This window comes from Bos taurus, chromosome 24 (assembly GCF_002263795.3).
Source record: "Bos taurus isolate L1 Dominette 01449 registration number 42190680 breed Hereford chromosome 24, ARS-UCD2.0, whole genome shotgun sequence".
Lineage (NCBI taxonomy): Eukaryota > Metazoa > Chordata > Mammalia > Artiodactyla > Bovidae > Bos > Bos taurus.
The window spans coordinates 8,392,257-8,403,453 of NC_037351.1; the positions used below are offsets into that span (position 1 = coordinate 8,392,257).

General features: G+C 37.0%; 1 protein-coding gene across 2 annotated transcripts in view; it reads right to left on the reverse strand.

The window, feature by feature from the left end:
• Window positions 1-9,968, reverse strand: part of CCDC102B (coiled-coil domain containing 102B) — a 282,031-nt gene extending 272,063 nt beyond the window's left edge. For both annotated transcript variants that reach the window (XM_059881014.1, XM_015460067.3), the window contains exon 1: window positions 9,680-9,968. The gene's annotated coding sequence lies outside the window, so the exon portion shown is untranslated. The remainder of the gene's footprint in view (window positions 1-9,679) is intronic.
• Between the last annotated feature and the right edge of the window lie 1,229 nt (window positions 9,969-11,197).

Sequence of the window (11,197 nt, forward strand, 5' to 3'; positions counted from 1 at the left end):
GGTCTTGAACCAAACAAAACTAATTACTTTAAACATGTTGAAAGAACTGGAAATAATAGAATTCCATAAACTATAACACAGACTAACCCAGTTCTTGGAGTTTAATCACATATTCCTGATTAATCTTCCAAATATAAATATTTACACGTGTTCGGTTCTTCTTTCTTGATGGAAAATGAAGAAACTTTGGGCTGAGAATGAACTGAACTTTCAAAAGTTCTCAAAATATTTTAAACAGGAAACCAGCTGCCTCCACCCACCCATGGCAATATGTTCAAAGTGCAGAACTGCAGGAGTTCAGTGAAGGCTCTGACGGCTCCAAATTATAAGTCAGATGTAGTCCTTGAATTGTATGCCCGTGCAAATAAGATTACAGAAGACGCTGAGAAAATAAAATTATTAGTGAATATGGACCTCTCTACTTTCACAATTGTGTTGTTTTCTTAAAACACATGATTAATTTGGTTTGAAATCACAAGGCTCTGAATAGGAGTATTATAAACTGCAGAGAGTATATTATACCTCTTATGACATGAATGGAAAAAATATAAAAGGAACATGCAAAATTGATTTTGTATATAATTAAAACTTTGCATTTATAGTACTATATTTATTTATGGTATTAAGGATGTTAAACCAATTGTTTTTTTCTTGCTAAGGAGTATTTTAACTCTAAGAAAAACTGAATTGAAATAATGTGTGATTTAGTCACTAAGTCATGTCCTACTCTTGTGACCTCATGGACCACAGCCTGCAAGACTCCTCTGTCCATGGGAGTCTCCAGGCGACTGGAGTGGGTTGCCATTTCCTTCTCTAGGGGATCTTCCTGACCCAGGCATCAAACCAAGCTCTCCTGCATTGCAGCCAGACTCTTTACTGACTGAGCTACAAGGGAAGCCCCTGAAATAATATAGAAAAAGCAAAGGAGAGCAATGAAATTGCTCAAAACTGAACATTCTTATGTAACAAACTGAGATGTATTAATATAGGCATAGATTTCATCACAAATTATCAGAACAGCAGCTAAGAAGATGTTGACGTTTAGAAAAAACGTTGACTTCTTATCTTAGTCACTGTCACTAGATTTATAGCCTATAGATCTATGGACTCTACTAAGAAAAAAATAATATCAATCCTACATTTTGTTCTAATTCTTTAAATTTTAATTAGTATAAAACAAGTAATCAGTTTTCAGATATATCATTGGGGAGAAAAAACCTTAGCCTCAAAAAATAGATATGGTGGTTGTATAATACTTAAGCTACTCTTATAATAATATATCCAAAATCTTGATTTCACTGAGAACATTTCATTTGTAAGGTTCTGTAATTTTAGAGGGGCTTACGCAGTGGATCAGTGGTAAAGAAACCACCTGCAAAGTAGGAGAAGCAAGAGATGTGAGTTCGATCTCTGGGTCAGGAAGATCTTCTGGAGGAGGAAATGGCAACCCACTCCAATATCCCGTGGACAGAGGACCCTGGTGGGCTACAGCCCATGGGGTCCCCAAAAGTGGTAAATGAGTGAGGATGCACACATGTAATCTTAAGAAAGAAAAGACATGAACTATTTAAAGATATAAAAATGTTAGATTTTTATTTGAAGATTCGTTATTCTATGAGATTGTGTAACTTCTTCCCTGGCTATGCTTTCTCCATTTTAGCCAAAATGTATTAGTGATTTGTTTAGACATAGAGTCTCTCAACTTCTCCAATTATCTTTCTAAGGGTCGATGATTCTGTTTGTTTTTTTTTTTTTTTGGTCCTTTGGCGTAAAAACAGGTAACACTAAAGAAAAAAACAATTTAACCATAAAACAGTTCTCAGCACAACTGCTAATTGATCCAGAATCAGTTTTCATGTGTTTATTTTATTGTGTGCTTAGTTTTCTTATTTCCTTAGTAAAGGCAAGGAAGGACTTAGATTAAAAATGTCAAAATAACAGGAAGTTAATAACCAGTGTTTATATTTCTCAAAAGATCTGGCATTCCAGCCCCTAAAATAGAAAATGTAAGACATATGCAAGGAAAACTGCAAAGAGCTGAAACCAGATTAAACTCAAACATTTTTTTTTTAAACTTGCTTTGCTTATATTTACCTTTCAATCATAAAAAAAATTTTTCTTCAACTCTTTTCCAGGTAATCGTGATGATGCCACAATTTAAACTTCCTCAAAAACTCTATTTTTACTTTTTTTTTTTCTCTCTCTGCTCTCCAAGATTTTTATCTTTTGCTTAATTCATAAAAAGAAGGGGAAAAAAACTAAGAAATGTGTGGATTCCTAGAAACTGTGTTTCATCATTTTTTATCATTTCCTGCTCTTCATACCAATTAGGTTTTCTTAAAAAACATACTGGCACCAGTTATTTCCACAGGTCACCATATGTCACATACTTCTCAGTATCACAAAAATAGAGCTATGGAACATCATCAGAATGGTATAGTGAAACCCAGAGAATACAGGGTTCAGAATCAGAAAACCTAAGGTAAACCTGTTCCTTGAGAAGGTCACCCAAAGACACATCTTCACTTACAACACAGACGTAAATATAATGCCTAAATATGACTTATGGTTGCTATGGGAACACTTTGTTTATACTTTGGGGCCCGCACTCTCCAACATGGCAGTCATTGGCCAGACGGACCTGATGAACCCTTGAAATGAGGGAATGAGGGTCATCTGAACAGAGGTGTACTGTGTGTGTAAATTAGGCACGGCATAGCAAACGAAAATGTAAAATATCTCATTCAAAATTTTATATTGATTATATTTTAGAATAATATTTTAACATATGAGTTACAGAATTTTCCACATTTAGCAAATTGGAACTTTCCTGGTGGCTCTGTCCATGATACAGGAGACACAGGTTTGATCCCTGAGTCTGGAGGATCCCCTGGAAAAAGGAATGGCTAGCCACTCCAGTGTTCATGTCTGTAGAATTCCATAGACAGAAGAGCCTGGTAATCTGAAGTCCATGGGGTCTCAAAGAGTTGGACAAGACTGAACAACTAACAAAGTCACTTTCATTGAGTTAAGTAAACTATACTATTAAGTTACTTCCATATTTATTTTCTGACTTTTTAGTGTAACTTTAAATTGTATATGTTGCTTGAATATATTCCAATTAGACAGTTCTACTCTAAAATATCTAAAAAAAACTAAGGGGTTTCTTTTTCATAGAGAATTGTATAGGAGTAGAAAATTACATTTCAATTTTTTTAATAAAAAAATATGTTCTGTGCCTTTTGGCAATATTTTTCTATCTTACAGAGGTTTTAAACCTATACTTCAAGTTTTCATAATTAATAACAATGGTATTTACAAATATATGCTTAGAAACTGCATTTTATCAATAGTGGAAATCCAGATGAAAGAACTAATGCCTGTTGTTCAGTTGCTCGGTCATGTTCGACTCTTTGTAACCTGATGGACTACAAGACGTCAAGCTTCCCTATCACCAACTCCCAGAGCTGGCTCAAACTCATGTCCATCAACATGAGTTGGTGATAACATCAGTGATGCCATCCAACCATCTCATCCTCTGTCGTCCCCTTCTCCTGCCTTCCATCTTTCCCAGCATCACGGTCTTTTCCAATGAGTCAGTTCTTCGCATCAGGTGGTCAAATTTGGAACTTCAGCTTCAACAATATGCAAGCCTATATCTCTACAAAAACAATGACTTCCACATTGCTAAATCTAATTCATGTTTAATTCCAGGCTTGAAATTCCTGTCTTACTTGACCAATTAGTAGCATTTGTATAAACTGGCCATTCCAACTTTCCAGATCACTCATTTACTTGGCTTCTAGAAAACCCGTTTCTCATGGTTTTCTACCTTACTGATGGTATGTGCTCAGTCATGCCTAACTCTTTGTGGCCCCATGGACTATAGCCCACAAAGCTCCTCTGACCATGGCATTTTTCAGGCAAGAATACTGGAGTGGGTTGTCATTTCCTCCTCCAGGGGAGCTTCCCAACTCAGGGATCGAACCCAATCTCCTGCATTGGCAGGTAGATTCATTACCATTGAGTCACCTGGGAAGCCTCATCTTTCTGATTGCTGCTTCTTATTCCACTTTAGCAAGTCTGTCCCATCGCACACTCCTGAGGTGTAAGTGCTCCAGTGTTGAGTCTTCATACTCTTTCCTCTTCCCCAGTGGCAATCAGTGTAATTGAATGCATCCAGTCCTTTTCCTTCAAATCTACCTACTTCCTGATGTGTACCACAATTATTTCTCCATCCTGAGATCTTCTTTCAGCTCTTGATTCATGTATCCAGCTGACAACATCAGCATTTCAATATTTAATTGACATCTCAAATTTCACATATCCAAAAAACAAATTCTTAACCACCACCCTCTAAACTACTCTTCCTCCTGGCCTCCCTCTATCAGCAAACATTTTATTATTCCAGCTTCTTGGATCAAGCCAAGAGATCATCTCCGATTCCTCTTTTTTTCACACTGCACATGTAAGAGAGTGGTCCTGCTTATAGTTCCATGAATACTGGAGTGTTTCCCATCAAGCTGTGCTAATAGGTCAAATTTATTGTAGTCCCACATCCAAGCTTCCCTTGTGGCTCAGACGGTAAAGTCTGCCTGCAATGCAGGAGACCTGGGTTCAATCCCTGTGTTGGGAAGATACCGTGGAGAAGGAAATGGCAACCCACTCCAGTATTCTTGCCTGGAAAATCTCATGAAGAGAGGAGCCTGGCGGGCTACAGTCCATGGCGTCACAAAGAGTCGGACACGACTGAGCAACTTCACTTTCACTTTGATCCAAGCTTCAGAAGCCGGTAAGTAGATTCATACAGGGTCAACATCCTTAGATCCATTTATTAAGTCATAGTTGCCACAATCAGTGTTTTCAGTCCACACAATCATAAGTTTTATAACTTAATCTTTGTCATTGTTAAAAAAAACAGAGAAGCCTGGGCAGCATCTGAGAATGAGATGAGAGCAGCTCTATGCTGTCTGGTTTTGGCCTGACTCAGTTCTGCTGTTAGTTTAACCTCCAGGAGATCCTGAACTAAGGATGAAATGAAGGGTGGTCCAGTGGATAAGAGTCTGCCTTGCAATGCAGGAGACACTTCGGCCCCTGGCCAGGGAAGATCCCATGGAGCAACTGAACCCGCGCACCACATCTACTGAGCCCACGCTTTACAGCCTGTGCTCTGCAACAAGATGCCACTGCAAATGAGAAGCCCACTGCAACCAGAGAGTGGCCCCTGCCTGCCGCAACTAGAGAAAGTCCACGCATAGCAATGAAGACCCAGTGCAGCCAAAAATAAATAAATATTTTTTTAAGATTATTTTAAAAAGATGGAATGAAGCACACCTGAACCCTTACACAACAGCTGCAATTACTCAAGCTTCTACCTAGGAACAGCTTACGAATAGAATCTTCCAGAACTATGTTAAACTCCAGGGGTTGTCTGGTGCTTCCTCTGCCACCCCTCGTCTTTACTACAAAGGGTTACTATCCCCCGAGCACTTACAATATGTGAGTTATGTTTTTACCTCTTTCAGATGATGAGCAAACAGAAGAAAGGAATCTATGAATCTACACTGAATAATAAAGCCATTAGAACTTTGGCAGCCATCAGAAATTCAACTTTTGACATAATGCCGTCATAATCCTAAATTCACTAAGGGAGGAAATGAAAGACTCTGTGAAAAACCCTCAGAACTATTTCCATAAAAACTAAAGTTGTTTCAGGCTCCTCTTTACTGAAATATTGTCACTTTACCCCCTGTTACATTTCTAAATGGTTCCTGCATCTTAGAAACATATGTTCATGAGTCAGTGGCTGACAGACTCACTTCTGTTTTTTTTGAAACTTTAATTCTACAAATTAAAAGCAAGCATTAGGATAAAATACTATTTGTAAGTTCTGCAATGAGCATATTTTTCCTACCCAATACTAAGGATATCTCTGTCTTCACATACCAAAAAAATGCTTCTATCAGAACTTTAATTTCAAATATCTGTATATCTTTGTTACACCTAACAGCAATTCTTGGCAAATGTCATTGATTATAAATCACACAGGTAATAACACATACAGAAAGAAGAATAATCCTCTGCAAAGCTATGATTTCAGTCAAATGGCCTTGAGCCCAACCCATCTTCTCTTTGATGGTCTGATTTTCTCCAATAAAATATCTATTTCTTTTTTTTAGTTACCAAATTCTCAATTCACACTTGATCACAGATGAGCATCTATAATCGATAAGGCCACAGAGGATGGGGCTATACAAAATCCCCTCTCTGGGAAAGAATCTTGGAAGTCAGCCTAGATCTAGTTAATTTAATTGAATAATTATAATATCATAAAGCCAGTGACCAAAGCATTTGAAATGACAAATAATTTCAACAATGAAAAGTTTAAAAGGGTGAATCTTTACATTTCAACTATCTTTATCTCTTTGGATGCTTGGCAAAAGATATTACTTCAATAAATCCTACTTAAGTGATAGCAAGCTTCTAAAATAGTACATTTCTAAAATGATATCATAGAAATTATACATATATATCCAAAACTCATTATTATAACATAAGGAACTTTTATAATTTTATTTCACTAAAAATACTTAAAAATAGAGAAGAAGAAAATGAATGCTATTGAAGAGACTAGTTCCGTGCTCTTTAGAGGAAAAGCAAAATAATACGTTTAAGGTTTGGCTATTTGAAGGGGAAAGTGTTGTTCATAGGTTCTATTATTTTTACTACCTGTACACTCTTCTCAACATAATCTATTAGCAGCATAAATTTTATATATGCTCTTCACCCACTGAAATAAAACTTACAGGATAATTTTCTTTGGTAATAATTGTATCTCCATAATTTTAAGAAGATGGGGTCACTAGGCATTCATTCATAGCCCACATTTTAAAAAAAGGAATGGCAGTGTGTTCCCAATGTCATTTCATTTCCAGTCACTTCATTTATTTCATTTGTGAATAAGTAATATTAGATGAAAATCAGAGATGAAATTTCCTTTGAGAAATCAAAATATATCTCCTTTGAGTATGAATACAACATTCAAGAAAATAACAGAGACAAACAAAAGAGCTGAATACGAGAACAGCCAACTTAAATGTGAAGACTGCTTATTTTCTTCGTTCTATTCCAAGGGCGAGAGGGGGCCACCTGAGGGGAATGTGATTGGCTTGGTCTACAGTTGCTGGAATTGATCTGCCTGTGGTCTTACCACCCACTCCCGGGGCTCGCTTACCCCGAAGCCCACTCCCAACCATCTCGCTAACTCCTGCCAGATTTACATTCCTAAAATACCAGTGCAGCAGAGTGGAAGAGCTCTGGAGCCAGAAAGACATTGTTTGGAATCCTGTTTCTCTTATCATATCTGTGGCTTTAAAGAAATCATCTAACATTTTTGAACATCAGATTCCTTTATGTATAACATGAAGATACTGTGTAAAATGAAGTTCATTTGATTGCATAGCTGTCAAAATTCTAGATACGTATGTAATTACCTTGCACACAGAAGCCCCCTTACATGTTGAAAATATTTCAACGATGAAGAAGAAGCTTACGGTTAAGAAGAATAAGATGATGAAGAAGGAAGAAGAGGATGAGTAGAAGAAATTTGCATCTTCAGAAATTTGTAATTGCCATCTCTGTATACTATATAAGGACAAAATTAATGTGTGAGTTGTAAGATGCTCCATAGCTCTGTCTTTCTTTCTAATGAGCACAGTGTCTACTACTCACAAGGTATATTTTTTTTTTGCTCCAGTGAGATGGGAGCAGATGGGCTACTGGGATGATGGGCTACTCATCCCTAGCCTAGCTGGCTCTATATTAATTTTTGTCTTAAAACACTTTGCTTCAACCACTTCTACATTATAGAAGAGTCTTTTGGGTTGTTAGCTACTATTCAAGTTCCACTGATTTTTTTTCTTTTTTAGATTATGAAAGTATGATAGCAGATTTACAGGAGACTTGGAAAATACAGAACAAAGTTACATGTAGTTCCCCTATATATTACAATCATTTAAGTAGATAAGATGTTTAATTGGAGTTTCAGTATCAAATGCTCGAAAATTAATAGAAAGAAAAATAGAAAAGTAGAAGGATACAGTAGACCTGAAAAGTACTCTGAACCAATTCAATGTAATGAAGGTTTATACAATTTTCACACAACAGGAGGATACAAATTCTATTCAAGTTCCCATAGACTATAAACTAGGAGACACTGGAACATATCCAGGGAGATAAAACAAAGTGCAAAAATTTCATGGTTTAAAGGTATTAAAATCCTACATAGTCTGTTCTCTTATCACTGTGGAAATTCCACTGATTTTTTAAACTTCAACTCAGGCATCCAGACTTTTCTTTCAAGGTGTCTGTAAAATCATAAATTTCAAGGCTACACCCATAGTGAGGCACCACAAGCTATGTCCCTGTGTCAAAGAAATACTGAATCCAATGAAAACACATGAAAGCTTCAAAAGAGCTCCCACTGAATGATGTTATCTCACAAGGAAGCTACTTTTTAAAGTTTTGGGGGAAATGCAATTCATATAAAACATTTTTCCAAATACTCAAATACACATCGATATTAAATCAATATTGCAAAATTACACAAAACTTATACAACTGTTGTATCACTAGGTTTTCAAAACTCCTTTCTAATCTAATGCTTCTGTAAAACTATGGAGAAAAGTCAGAATTAGAAACTAATTTATATGTGAGGATATTTGACAATAAAATGATTAACCACAAAATATTTAATCAAAAGTTGTAACAATACTCTATCCCACAAAAATATTAGCAAACGTGTACTCAGATGATTGTAGAAAATAGGAAAGCTAGTGCTCCTGTAAGCAAGAATATCAAGAAATATCACCGTGCATTTCAAAGCTATGTTACACATTTATAATTATATTGTTTAAAAGAATATCTCCTTTTTATTTCTATTTAACAGCTTTGCTCACTCAACCTTCATTTCATAATTTATCTTTGCAGAAAACATAAGCAAATACTTCTCAGAGGCTATGATTTCTTCAGTTCTGTAATGAATTTCTCTAAATATCCATTTCCTTTTATTTTATATAGGATTGTATTATTTTATGTCTCTTCTCCACACTACCCAGGTAACTTACATAGAGAAATCAATATTAATGCTAAGTTTAAAGTATACTTTTCTGCTAACAGTGACAGGAATTCAGGACACAGACCAGCAAAATGAAAATAACTCTAAATGCACGAGGCATACATAGGAGGATTTTCATAGAAATTCTACTTTATTTTTACTCTAAGAATATAAACTACTTCAAACACATTGGCTAACTCATTCATTTGGAACTACAAGACAAGGTCTTATTGTCAACATATCTTACTGTCTAAATTTAGAGTTGAAAAATCTTACCTGAGTTTTGTTAGTATACAGTTTTTTTTTTTTTTTTACAAAACTGGAAATGTATGACAAGCTGCCAGGAGAAATAATACCAATGTGGGAAATAGAAGAGGGAGGGAAGAAATCACGTCCACTTTAAGAAGAAACATCCATTCCCTCTGTTTTCCAGACCTATGATAGTTTTGTTTTGGATCTTATAAGCAACTGTCTTTTTCTTTGCTCTGAAAACAACACAGGTTCTGCCCCAGCAGGAAAATATAAAAATTAAATAAAAAGCCACAAGGTTATTAAGCATCTTACCCTCTGGGCTGGCTGGGCTGCTCCGGCGGCTCAGTGTTACAGACACATGTGTAAACAGGAGAATTCCCTGCATCCTTTTCTCATCTGTATAGCTCTGGGGTCCAGGCCAACAGGATTATTTCCAGCATTAAGGCCACTCCACACTAACTCGAAGAAGATTCCCATTGGTTGTGAAGTTTTATCAAAACCAATACCACAACACCCTCCGTGGATCACAAGTGAGCGATCCGAAAGGAAATCGTTTGACTGTTCCCTAACTCAGCACCGTAATCCAATGCTTCTACACAACCTATTTGAAATTTTACTGTGCATAATAAAAGGAGAAACACTCACCCCTTCATCACCCACCAGTGTGTTTAATGTTTAATAGCAATTTGCATAACTTGCAGCAGTAACAGAAAATTTGGCAAACAAAAAGAATCTATCTGCAAAAGATTTAAAGAAAGATTATAATGCAGATGACAGGAACAATAGGAAGCATCATTGGTTCAGTCTGATCTTTATTAGACTGTGTCCCCAAAGAAAAAAGAATATGTAATAAACCACTTGGGTATAGAAATCAAGATACAGAAACCGTTTGTCAGAACCTTTGATTTCAGTCGTGTAGGCAAGAACTGTGAGCTGCAGACTCCTGGGCCCCCAGAAAGAGCTCTCTGGCCCTTGGCCTGGGGGAAAAAAAAACAAATGGAGTGACCTTCCAGAGACATGATGCAGCTGTCAGGAAGTGTTCTGATGAATGGGTGATGGCAGACCACAAAAAAAAAATTTTTTTTCTAGTTGAATTAACAGCATGGAATGTCCAAAGTTTTTTTCAGAGGAGAGGGCAGAAAAAACAGTCACTGTATTCTTATATTAATAAATAGCATGAAAACAGCATTTGAAAGTTAGGGAGTTAATATTTTCAAATGATTTTATTCTTTCTCCCTTTTTAATCCAGAGGAATATTCTTGGCTGTATAACCTGCTTGTGCTTAGCCGCTCAGCTATGTCTGACTCTGTGCAACCCCATGGACTGTAACCCGTCAGGCTCCTCTGTCCATGGGATTTTCCAGACCAGACTACTGGACTGGGTTGCCATTTCCTTCTGCGGGCGATCTTTCCGACCCAGGGATCAAACTTGCATCTGGGGTGTCTCCTGGTTTGCAGGCAGATTCTTTACCTGCTGAGCCATCGGGGAAGTCCCAACTGTATAACAGATCCATCATCTATTTTCTAGTGAAGAGCATCCTTTCATTCTTCCTGATACAATGGAGGGGTGACCTCTCCCCCACAGAAAGTGAACCCTCTGAGGTTTCCTTCCATCCTGTCTTTTCAGAAGATGTGCTCAGTTACTATACCCTTCTCTTACTGAACTCTCCTTTCCTCTGGGTTTTCCCCATGAGATCTTAAACACCATCAGTTCTTCGGCAAGTCTCAGGTATGCCAACGGATCTTGCTTTCAGGTGGGTCATCGTCCCTTGGAGTTAGCGTTCTCTTCTGTTTCACGGTAAGATAACGGAAAGACATCTTTTCAGCCAAG